The sequence below is a fragment of the Leptidea sinapis genome, chromosome 9 (assembly GCF_905404315.1).
Source record: "Leptidea sinapis chromosome 9, ilLepSina1.1, whole genome shotgun sequence".
In the NCBI taxonomy this organism is placed as follows: Eukaryota; Metazoa; Arthropoda; class Insecta; order Lepidoptera; family Pieridae; genus Leptidea; species Leptidea sinapis.
Genome location: NC_066273.1, coordinates 10666128 through 10678456, shown reverse-complemented (window position 1 = coordinate 10678456; position 12329 = coordinate 10666128). Strand labels below are relative to the sequence as shown.

The 12329-nt window shown below is 33.7% G+C and overlaps 1 protein-coding gene across 1 annotated transcript in view; it reads left to right on the top strand.

Moving 5' to 3' along the window:
* LOC126966178 (protein doublesex) overlaps nt 1-10729 on the top strand; it is a 233394-nt gene extending 222665 nt beyond the window's left edge. The window contains exon 4 of the mRNA XM_050810136.1: nt 2225-10729. The gene's annotated coding sequence lies outside the window, so the exon portion shown is untranslated. The remainder of the gene's footprint in view (nt 1-2224) is intronic.
* The last annotated feature ends 1600 nt before the right edge of the window (nt 10730-12329 follow it).

Sequence of the window (12329 nt, the reverse complement as noted above, 5' to 3'; positions counted from 1 at the left end):
AAAGAAGAACAGGTAGACCTGGTACTAGATGGAGAGACGACCTGGTAAATTATGAAGGAGTGATGTGAGCACAACACACAATAAGGACCAAGGGAAGAAGAAGGGAAAGGCCTTTGCCCAGCAGTGGGATGATATATAAAATATTGTAAATTAATTAGTTATAGTTTTAATATTTTAATAGGCTTTTATATATAAATAAAATGCTTTATTCAGTTAAGGAGTGTGTGGTTTGATGCATGAATTTAATAATTATAGTGTTTTTCCTTATTAGTTTATATTTACTTTTATTGACGTGCCTATTCGTGTAAGGCATTGAATTTTTGACATTTGATAACCTATATACGGATAGTAGTTTAAATTATTTGTAAAACGATAAAGATGTAAATGTTGGTTTAAATGATGCATAATTATGAAAAATATTTCTTTTTTCAAAAGTTGATAAAATTTACTAAACACTGAAGCAGGATTTAAATGTTACAGTACTTTATCATGATCAGAAAAAAATCTGAATTGGACTCTATTTTATTTTCTTATGACGACCTGGCTCCATACTGGATAATTACTTAGGAATAAAATTTACGTCATTATTATCACTATAGGGTTTTAATTTTCTAGACACGAAAGCTGCAAAATTAAAAAAAGCGTAAAAATGTTTAAGCAAACTAAATCTACTAAAATCACCTTTACCGCGCTCTCATTTGAATATGAAACGAAATTGCATTTTTGTTTTGCCATATAAGGATTCTTTGTCAAGAATCCTGAGTGGCACTGAATTGTAATGGGCAGGGTGTCACTTATCATAAGGTGAACCTCTTACACGTCCTGTCAGTTTTTCTCATAAAAAATCTCTGAACGTGGTTTTCAGGTTTCACTCACTAACCTTTTTTTATGAAAATAAGGGACGAGACGAGCCAGATGTTCAGCTGATGGTAATTGATACGCCCTGTATTCTTGAATGACCCAAAAATTCTGAGTGGCACTACAACTGTGCTCGTCACCTTGAGACATAAGTAGTTAAGTCTCATTTGCCCAGTAATTTAACTAGTTACGGCGCCCTTCAGATCGTAACACAGTAATGCTTACACACTGCTTCACGGCAGAAATAGTCGCCGTTGTGGTATCCATAATCTAGCCGGCATCCTGTGCAAAGGAGCCTCCCACTGGCAAGACGGATGGTTACCTACTTCAAGACGAAATTTACTTGACAATTATCCTACGTATCAAGGACCAAAGACAATATTAACATTACTTTTAGCTGATATCCTACGATCACTAAATTATTTAAAAAATATCGAACCTTTCCGTTCCCGGAAACTCTGCCTTAGATGGGCGTGAGTTTTATTATTTTACGTGTATTAATAGATTACTTATAATTAGGATGATTTGAGTGAATGTATCTAAAAGCTATTGAAACAAGCTATAAGACCATGCAAAATAAACCATCTATAATATATAAATAAAATAAGAGTCAGAACTTGGTCAGGGAATAGTGTGCCGTACGGCACTTTCGGTTTTAGTGTATCTGAAAAAGCTAGTGCCCTGAAGCACTGTCGATTTCGGTAGGTTTGATATTAAAAATCTAGTTTTTTAAATAATTTTAATAACTATTTATCGTTGATATTCTTATATCTATCATTATAGTTTACTCATATTCACAATATTGTTTTACAATAGTTTTAAAACATGCTGTATTACAGAACAACTGCCTCTTGTGTTTCCTATTTACTGTGTGTATGTTTGTGTGTGGATGTGAAAGCGTATGTGTGTGTTTAGTAGATTTTAATATGTATATATTTTAAACAAATGAGTACGGCACTGCTTTAGACTGGTGTAATATATCTATATATATATACCACTTCAAATTATCACCCATCTACGATCAACACCTATTTATGTATCGCGATTTATATATTATTCGGTTCCATCCACAGAAATAAGGTCACAAGACGGCAACCGAATATAATAATTATTGTAGTACGATACATTATAAGTACGATTCTCAGAAATACCATAAAAATTTTAATCATTGTTTTTTTATTACTTTATCTATATAATATTCCTATGAATACAAAGTTTTCTGGGTCAGCTTGTTTAATATAGATATATGACTGCCCGCAGATGACAGACTATGTCTAGTTTGGGGCTAGGTCATTTGTGTGAACTTTAAAATGTGTTAATATAATTATGAAAATAGTAATTGATGTTGTGTTTGTTTCAATTCCAGGCGGTGCCCCATCCCACCGAAGCATCGTCGACGTCTACTTCGGCGGCGGAAGGTGCCGACGAATAAACAGACATATTATTCAATCAAGTGGGACGGACTATCGTCATTGTGTTAGATCTGTCTAAGCGTCATGTATATAATAAGTGTTCGCGACACAAACCTACCATAGCCTAACTTAATATTATGTGCCACAGTTTACCCTAAAAGAGGGTAATTCTTACGCACGCGCAACCAGGCGGGGTTTGTCCTGCAACGCCCCTGATTAAATAAATATTTACACAGCCATATCAAGTCGTGTCTGAGCACATTAATTCCCATGCAGTAGGCATAGTTTTAGCGGTATATATCTGTGATTTGTTTTTAATTGGTTCGTGTGAAGATCAAATATTAAAAATAAGTATAACCTTAAAATATGGACTTGATTCCATCCAAAATTGAAATTCCATCACAAATTCCGTCAAATTTTTGTGATATAACTATTATCTGGTATAATTGGTTGGTTTTGAGATCTCATTAGGGAGTTTGTTTTACTTATAAATTGTTTTCGTCTAAGAATGTTACCTAGTCGATATTAAAAAATTGAGACTTAACCCAGTGTTAAAGAGTAGAAATTAACATTAAATTAATTGCATTGTGGTGTTAACTTAAGCGGTCAATAATATATTTTTGGGATTTTTCTATTGTCCAAAGTTATATTTTCTTTTTAATATTGTGTACTTGTCAAAATGAGTAATCGTAGAGGACCATAACTGGTCGCATGGATAGATTTCGATATAATGTTCTTTTTAGCATATAGGTGTACAAATTATGTATATATATTTTATATAACCTACGTCCTGTTATAAAGCTGTACTTTGTAATCGCATGAACGCTGTATTCTCAGATAATATCTATTTATATAAACTGTTAAATGTTATACCCAGTTATAACTACAATAAAATACTTTAAAACAAACTGAAAGCGCGGGAATGTTAATCGGTTTTTTTTTTAATTTAGTCAAAGCATAGGCAAAGAGCCTGACAGCTCCATGCAAAAATACACAAAAATATGTAAATTTTTCAATTTATTCGAGCACAAGAGTACCTAAACCTCCTTTAAGTTTTTATAATAACAAAATTAGTAATCAAATGTTACTGTCCTACATTAGTATATATTATATCTCGGAAAAATAAAATTCACTATATTAATTTATTTTGTACCTACTGTATCATACTGAAATCAAACATATTCAATGCAAATAAAGTTTCTTCTTCTACTTTAGCCTTTCTCAACCTCTAAGGTATAGGCCTCCTTCTGTTTATGCCATATTTTCCGGTCTTGAGCAGTTTCCAACCACTTTGTTCCCGACAGTCTTTTGATATCGTCGTACCAACGCATCTGCGTTCTTCCTCTCGGGCGTTTTTCACCCCACGATAAACTCAAATAAAGTTTATCTATCTTTAATTTTGTGTGGTGTGGAGTATAGTGGATTCCCTTCAGAAAAACAAAATTTCTTTAATCGTCATGCTAAATTTCATATGACGGCGATTATACAGGAGTCCCGTAAGAATGCCCCAATGGTGGAGATAGAGGGGGTACTGCTAGGAACAACAAAATTTGTTGAACTATACCTAGCGGTTCTCAAGCTATGGTCATATTTTTTTTTTTTTAGAAATTTTAAATACATATTCTTACCCACACAAAAATAAAACTTTGAAAATATATTTTAAATGTTTTATTGATAAGTGTGAATACATTATCTTTCTAATAAAAACACAACCCAGAGTCTGAGCAAATCAGCAAATAGAAACTATAACATATTAAATTTACAAATTGTACATGAGGGGCTTGAGACAAAGCTGATAAAACTTTATGTGTAATTATAATGTTGTTCTACACCTTACTTAGTTTATGGTCCAACCGTCACCAAATTGTTAACTTACGGCCGTTTTCAATGACCTATCTATCATTAGTTTAACTTACTAGAGGTAGACAAATCTATCCTTTTACGCTTACTTACATTTCAATAACCTATCGACAGATAGCATTCGAGTTTAACTAACAATATAACTATATCGGATATAACTATGGATAGACAAGTCAAGTCATTAAACGGTGATAGCAATCTATCCGTAACTAGAGATACGTTATTGAAAGCGGCCGTTAAAGGTACGACGGGTTAGGATCGCTGGGGCGTTATCTCTGGACGCACGGGTACGGATCGCGAATCCTCCATATAATAAAGAACAAATAAACATTATACATATTATATTGAATAATACTATTTTTAATCCTTTTGGTAAATATTTACTACTTTCCTTCTACTGTCAGTAATTAGCTGTCAATTATCTGAAGCTGTTCCAATATACCCGATAAGTCATTCTTATCGCCTTATATTGGGACGCGTGAATTGCAATTTCCATACAAACTTTATATCGCTGGTAAGCTATACGTCGTCCCATTGACTTGATTAGCCTGTACGGATAAGGTGAGTTACCGTCGATAAGTTTATTGGCACAGAAAAGCCAGCCATAGTAACGATTTTTATCTCAAGTAAGAGATAGACTGAATATTGGGAACGGCCGTTAGTAACGTTATTATGTAATTAAATGCAATTTTAAGAGGAGACCCCGAAAATGCGTACTTGTATACTCGCGTATAGATTCATGTATACACAATTCCTAAAAATTAGCAGTCTTCGTCTTAGCAGATACAAGATAATATATTTTTAAATGATCTGACCCTATTATGTTGATGCATGTTAATTATAATGAAACGGCCGAATGAAAAATGCGATGTACGGCCTCAGGGAAATGGCCTTAAATGATAAAATTGTTATTAATTATTAATGCCATGTTTTTTGCCAGTGAAACACCAAACATCCATCCATCTATCAAATATTAAAATACAGAGTTATTATTGCATTATATAAATTTAGATTAGATAAAGATTTTCTTTATTAAATTTCCATAATACATGGTGTAAACGGCATCTAAAATTATTGAAACAATTTGCACGGACTCTTCATAGTCATCCTAGCGAAACTCTCTAAGATAAAAGCAATTCACTCGATTGTATGAAACGTATAATCATTATTACATTGTCAGATGACGGCTATAATCTTGTAAAAAACGGAGATAGCCGAAATTCACTATGTTTTAAGCAACTGTTCGCTTTCAAACTTAGCTGGCCTATACTTTGTCGCCCAATTGTAATTACTATTTCAAATTTATGTCAGATTACGTTTATACTATACTAAATTTCAATTTTTACTTTGGCAGTCTCGCCTCTTATTACGTAGTATTAACATACTCTTTGCTAATATTGAACAGACTATATTATAAAAATGACATGTCAGCCTTTTTTGTGAGTAATGACGTCAAACTCATGTATAAACTTCAAAATATGCTATTAAATCCTTATTGAATAGTCTCAATTCCCATTTGCAAATAAACGCCTCAGACCTGATAATTTTAAATAAATTTTAGTTAGGATTAAGGATTGGTCTCCGCAGCGATCCAATTAGATTCCGCACTACCTAAGAGCAATAGCTTTTTATTATGGCAACTATTAGATGCTTGTGTGCGTGGCATCTTGACACTTAATGGCATCTTTAAAATTTTATAACATACGCTTCGTGTTATATTACATTGGAATCAATAAAATATAAAATACTTACTGACCATATGTGATACCAGTGTCTTTCTTATTTCTTGTAGTAACTAGTTTTTAGTTAGTTTTACTTCGCAACCCGGCATTTTAGTTTCAATTATTAGCATAGTTCAACAGAACATGTGGCACGTCAGCGTTACACATTGTTCGAGACTAGCTCATGTACGCTCATTTGGGCGTAGTAAAATTTGTCGCACTTAGCGACTACGCCTGCGGTATCTAGTTGGAACTCAGCGGAGACCAATCCTTAATCTAAGAAAATTTACTTTAACATAGCCTGCGGTCGGTCGATCCATTCCATATTAACCATTTATCCTTTACCACACAAACGTTTTCTAACAATACTTGATTTTCAAACATAATTCTTTTGTAAATTAAATGTTTGTTCATCGCCCAACAAAAGACTTGCCTACTAACTCGACTTAACCAAGTAGTAGGCATAACAAGTGTTTCTAAAAATTATTACTAATGTACCTCTGCACATAATATATCATTTTTTTTTATGACAACAAATGACAAGATGAACAGGACGTTCAGATGATAGTAATTGATACGCCCTGGCCGCTTAGGATTCTTGAAAAATCCAAACATTCTGAGTGGCACTACAATTGTGCTCGTCTCCTTGAGACATAAGATAAGTCTCGTTTGCCCAGTAAATTCACTAGCTACGGCGCTCTTCAGACCGAAACACACATAACTGCTTCACGGCAGAAATAGGCGCCGTTGTGGTACTAACAATCTAGCCGGCATCCTGTGCAAAGGAGCCTCCCACTGGTTTCACATTTTCTATATCATCTCTTAAATATACTGGAAGGCAATAGTTTATTATATATTCATTACATTATATTTTCTCTGAATAGCATGCGGGCTATCTCTTGTGCAATACAATTGGACGTAGTTCCTGAAACACGTTCCAAGCCACAAACATCACGTTTTAAGGAATTCGTGTTTAAAGTTTCATAAATATTAGTGTAAGTATTCTATACATGTGGGTCGGGCTACTAAGTCATGATGTCATTTAAAGAGTGACAGTGACCAGTTTTGTGTTCTTAACTCAATTTCGACATGATTGTGGTTTGGAACGTTTTTCTGGAATTACGTCCAAATATAGTATAGTATCAGCTGCCCCATACAAAATAATACAAACAATACCTTAATATTACAATGTATACATACTTATATTATAATTATGATTGAGTCCTAAATCCTAATTAATAAGGTTTCGTAAGTAATAACATTTTATATTATATTGTAAATATAACGTTTCCACGTGTCCAATGTACCATCACTAATCTATGTGATATTCAAGTAATTTTCCATTTTGTCCATTAATAATAGTGTAGATATTTTTACAAATTAGTTGTAAATTGATAAGCCAAAGTTTTCTATGTTAAATCAATTGTCGAATTACAATATTATTATGTAAAGTAAATGCACTTTTGTTATGTTATTACCATTGGCGTACAATAAACATCTAGTCTCCCACCTCGCTTATTAAAAGGTCGACAAAAATGTCCGAGTGGCGTTGTATATACGAATATTATTTAAACAGATAATATTAAAACATTCATTCAAATTAACGCCTTATTTCGTGGCAGTAATGTTCAAAGTATATGAGACAAGCTGGACTTTTATGAGCAATTGAAATGTAATTATTTAGCACAACGATTAAAAACGTCATGTTAGCTACACAATTTTGTTAATTCAAAGGGGCACTTACCTGAAATACAACACTCAAACGATACTCGTTTTTCATTGAACATCTTGTCATTGCGTGGCGTTGTATTCAAACACAACTGAACGAAAACTCTGCCTAATAGACGCGTAGGCAGGAGTTTTGCTTCAGGCAATTTTTGAGCGTTATTGTGAGTCTAGTCGTTTATTGTACATTAATGGTTCTTACGAACTACTAAGAATCTCTTGTGAGGTTTTTATCGGCATGATTTTCTTCTTTATGTTACATGTTATTTTTGTTGTAATATTTAAGTTGTACCTATTTTGAGAGAAATAATCATAGATAATTGAAAAGAACAAGACACCACACTTGTTAAACATTCATACTCAAAAGAAAATCTGTATATACGTCATGTGTATGAGTTTTAGCTTCAAATCCGATTCCCCATCATTTATTGGTCGAGTTATTAAAAGTATAACCATCTTTAATATAAACAATTTGTTATTTTAAAGTGATAACCCTCAGTTCTGGGATTACATCACAACCTGAGAGTTGAACAAGATATACGAAAATTTACGACCCATGCGTACTCGAACGGTTGGCTCAGTTGGAAAGAGCACTCGGAAGGAACCCGAGAGGTCCCGGGTTGAAGTCCTCCATGGTTCATAAATTTTTATTACAAATTTAATTTTTATCTTTAATATAATTGTAATTATATCCAATTTTATGTTTAAATATATTAATAATATTTTCGAAGTGTTTAATGAATTTATTCTGAACTTTTTTTGGTAGCGGCAGACTGTCCAGTAATTAATTTTCTCTAAACTAATTCCTCAATTTCTTGAGTCAAGTGTATGTCTTGTTCTTTTTTAGTCTTTGGTAATTTATTCAGTTGTACATAGATCTAGGTATTAACACCGCGCGCGGGCAGGGAGGGAGACTCGTTGTATTACGTGCGTGACGTGACAAAAATGGCGGCCTGTCCACAACTTAGCGCGCGGGCTATTTTATATCTCGTTTGACAGTAATGTTTGTTTGTATGATATTATCTATATATTTATCATTTATATATTATTTATCAAGCAGAAATCGAAATATATTAGAGCGGTTACGGTTGTTATGATATGATTTTGTAATATTTGCAGTCAAACGAAGCATTATTACTTAATGTAAACAATTGTCGATTCTCTTTGTAGACGGTCTGTCAGAATATAATATTGGTCGCGTCCGTGTCGCCCAACATAAAAATTTATAATAAAAGTATAGGTAGGCATAAAAATCTATAATATTTGTCCCCAATGATGTACAATACTATAAAATACGAAATTCATATGTCGTTTGTTCTGTGCGGCGAGCTAAATGCTTCTTAATTAGCCCGACTTAACTTAGCGAAGGTACGCCTTCAAACTCAAACAATTTTTACTTAAATAGGAACTCAGCCTTTCTCCCATCAGACTCATAAAGTCGAGAGTACCATAGGGCTTCCAGACTCGCACCGACTCTTAACTCTTAATGAACCATATTCCGAAGTCATATCATGCTAGCTTAACTAGAAGGATCCTTCGCCTTCTGCAAGTTGTCGATTGGTTTTGAATACCGAGATATTGCAGTAAACCCAGCTGAAAACTAATATCTCTCTTTATGGGATTTTGACCCCTGGCGACTAAGGCTGGATTGCATCACATTAGCTGTTATAGTTAAGGTTTAAGCCAAATTTAACGTTTACAGTAACACTGACATTAACAATGAAATTTTTAAATCAATATCGCATATTTTATTTGAAACTTTTGACAGGTCTTTAGCTATTTAACATTAACAATAGCTTTAACCGGCAAAGATTGGACGGTTATGATTAACAGTTAAAGTTATGACGTCTTCTAAAAATTGTCAAATGGTGCATCAAAATTTTTTCTTAACCGGTACTTAACAATGTTTGTTAATGCTAAAGTTAGTTAGTGCAACCCGGCCTTAGATTATTACGGGATCGCTCCAGAAGTCTGCGAAGACCCCATGAGTGTTCTGAACTTCTTGAATAAGCCGGCCTGGTTGGAATGACTGGCCTTCACAGCCCGCAAAATGGACCCAACTGAGTGGTTTAATTGCCAAAACAGAAACCCCTCTACGAATACCTATACATATCTGTGGTTTAACCTCTTCAGTTCTTTGAGACGTTTCTTTCAATTACTTCCTACAGCTCCATCTATGAGTCACTGTAGTAATCATCTATGGGGATTTTCAATTATGAAACATTGAAAATCAATTCGTAATATGCGTTGTACCATACTAATTGTTATTTTAGGTTTTCTGTAGTTGAGATGAGATTTTTTTTGCTTTGTATTTTATGTATTACATCTTGCCCTTTTCCAATCTTCAGTAAATTTATTAATGGCAGTCGCATTAACAACTTATTTGAATCGCTCATTGTATTGTGTTTGAAAATGTCGATTGGTATTGATAGGCTATTTATTAAAATAGGTTTTCGCAATGATTATGCTGTGTTTACTTTACATACCAATATTATGGTACTATACTAATAACCTTATTATAGAAATTTTAACATTTTCATAGGTGCCTAGGTACTTTGTAAATAAATCCTTCCATTAAAAAAATCATACATTACAATTATTGTTATAAGTCACGGACTAGTAAAAAAATAAGGACTCCGCGTCACCTTACATAACAGAGCAGCACCAAAACAAGCCGATTTACGTCTAAATACATAGCCCCACGCACACACATACACTACTACAGGCCGATAGGCGGCCATTATGAGAATTGTCATCGTCTGTGACAGATCAGTTTGCGTCTCAATAAAATATTTTAAAAGTGCCTTCGTGCGTTGTGAAAAAGTGTAAAAACGATACTTTATAAGTAATTGTGGCCATATATGATTGTTTAAGGGCGAAAAAATTGTGTAACTAGTATCCCCCGTAACCGCACACACACTAGCATAACGGTGCTTCACTTGCTAATATCACGGCGCTGAGTCCTTCTTTTTTTACTCGTCCGTGTTATAAGTATGTTATTAATGAGATATACAGTCCATGACTGTGTAATTTTATTATTATTAATTTAGATCTTAAGATACATGGGTATTACGAATTACCTATTGTCAAATTCATGTTTGTGAATAGCATTCATTGTTTATATAAGGAGGGTAAAAGAATTTGTTTCAATTTGTTTTACTTTTATTTCACCTTTGCAAAATTTACAAAATATAGTTAGGCAAAATTTACAAAATATAGTTAGAGACCCCGCTACGGAACTTGAACGAAATTGGCGCTCAAAACTGAAGTCGCAAATCTGGCATCTACATATATAGGTTGAAATGAAATCAAATATAATTTATTCATTTAAGTCACCAAAGTTATATATTTCAATGCCATGTGGCAAGTGATCACCTCTCTTTTGAATTATCATCAGTTAACAAATATACAAACACTGCAAGGTGATGCAGCAGAAATACTCCAATGTTTTGAAGTAAGTACTTATCTACACAAGTTGGTTAAATGTTAACAACCACCGCATAGAAGGTATAAAGTAGTACCTATAAGAGTACGACCAATTACCAAGCAGCGATTGTTCACGAGCGTGACGTAATCAAATTAGTAGTATTAGTTAATATTTACTTAAGTTCAAAGATATTACACTTATGAAATATTTTATTTTTACGACTCTACCTGTGCCACCTGATGTTAAGAGATCCACGCCGTCTAAATTATCTTGCAACACCAGAGGAAGCACGGGAGGTTGCCAGCGTGTAAGAAAGGTGTACGCGCTTTTTTTGAAGGTACCCATGTCGTATCGTCCTGGAAATACCGCATAAGGAAGCTCATTCCACAGCTTGGTTGTACGTGGAAGTAAACTGCACTGTGGAGGAACGCCAGACATCCAGATGGTGGGGATGATGTTCTAATTGTTGACGTGTACGAAGGTGGAATTTGATGGCCGGAATCATCATAGCAGGAAAGTGTTAAATGTATTTCAAAAGTCATTACCACATCGGAAAAGGTTAACCTTTAATGAGAAGAAGTAGCAAGAAACTCATCGCCACACTTTCAAATAAATATATTTTACAGCTTAGTTTAACAAATTATTTTAATAGCAATCTATTTATAGTGATGCAACTAAAATACTCAAAAGTATTTGAAAATAAATAAAAAAAAACTGTAAAGTTATTGAGTACAGTAGATGCTTCAATCTATACACACTGTAGGTAAATAGATAATAAAAAGATAACGAAATTTGATTTTTGTTGTTTTATTTACTTCCCGCTAGTAAAAGTGAAGAATTTTAAATTGAAAAAATTCGGTAAGTTATCGCTTTTAGCCCGTTTTTTGAAAATCGAGTTTTCATCAGATCTCAACGTTTTAAGGTACGTATAGGATACATAACTATAACGTAACCTATAACTTTTGAACAGCTCGACCGATGTCATCGCGGTTGGCGCCATTCGAAATGGCTTGACCAACCTTAGATATTGAATAAAATTCGGGCCGGTAGATTTTTAAGAAATCTGAATAAAATTAAACAAAATTTTCACATTTTTTTTTTTGAATAAATTTTAAACGGCATTACCGGTCGATCAGCTCTTATTCGTGCGTGAGTTATCGTTGACGAAAGAAAACCGAAAAGTTTTTTTTTTCGGAATAACTTCGAAATTCCGAGTTCCGACTCTTTATGAGGCTCAAAAAACTGCGTCGCCAACCTCGTGAAAATCGGTTCATTCATCAGGTAAAATCTGTAAATTTACTCGCAAAATATGTAATTTTTAAAACT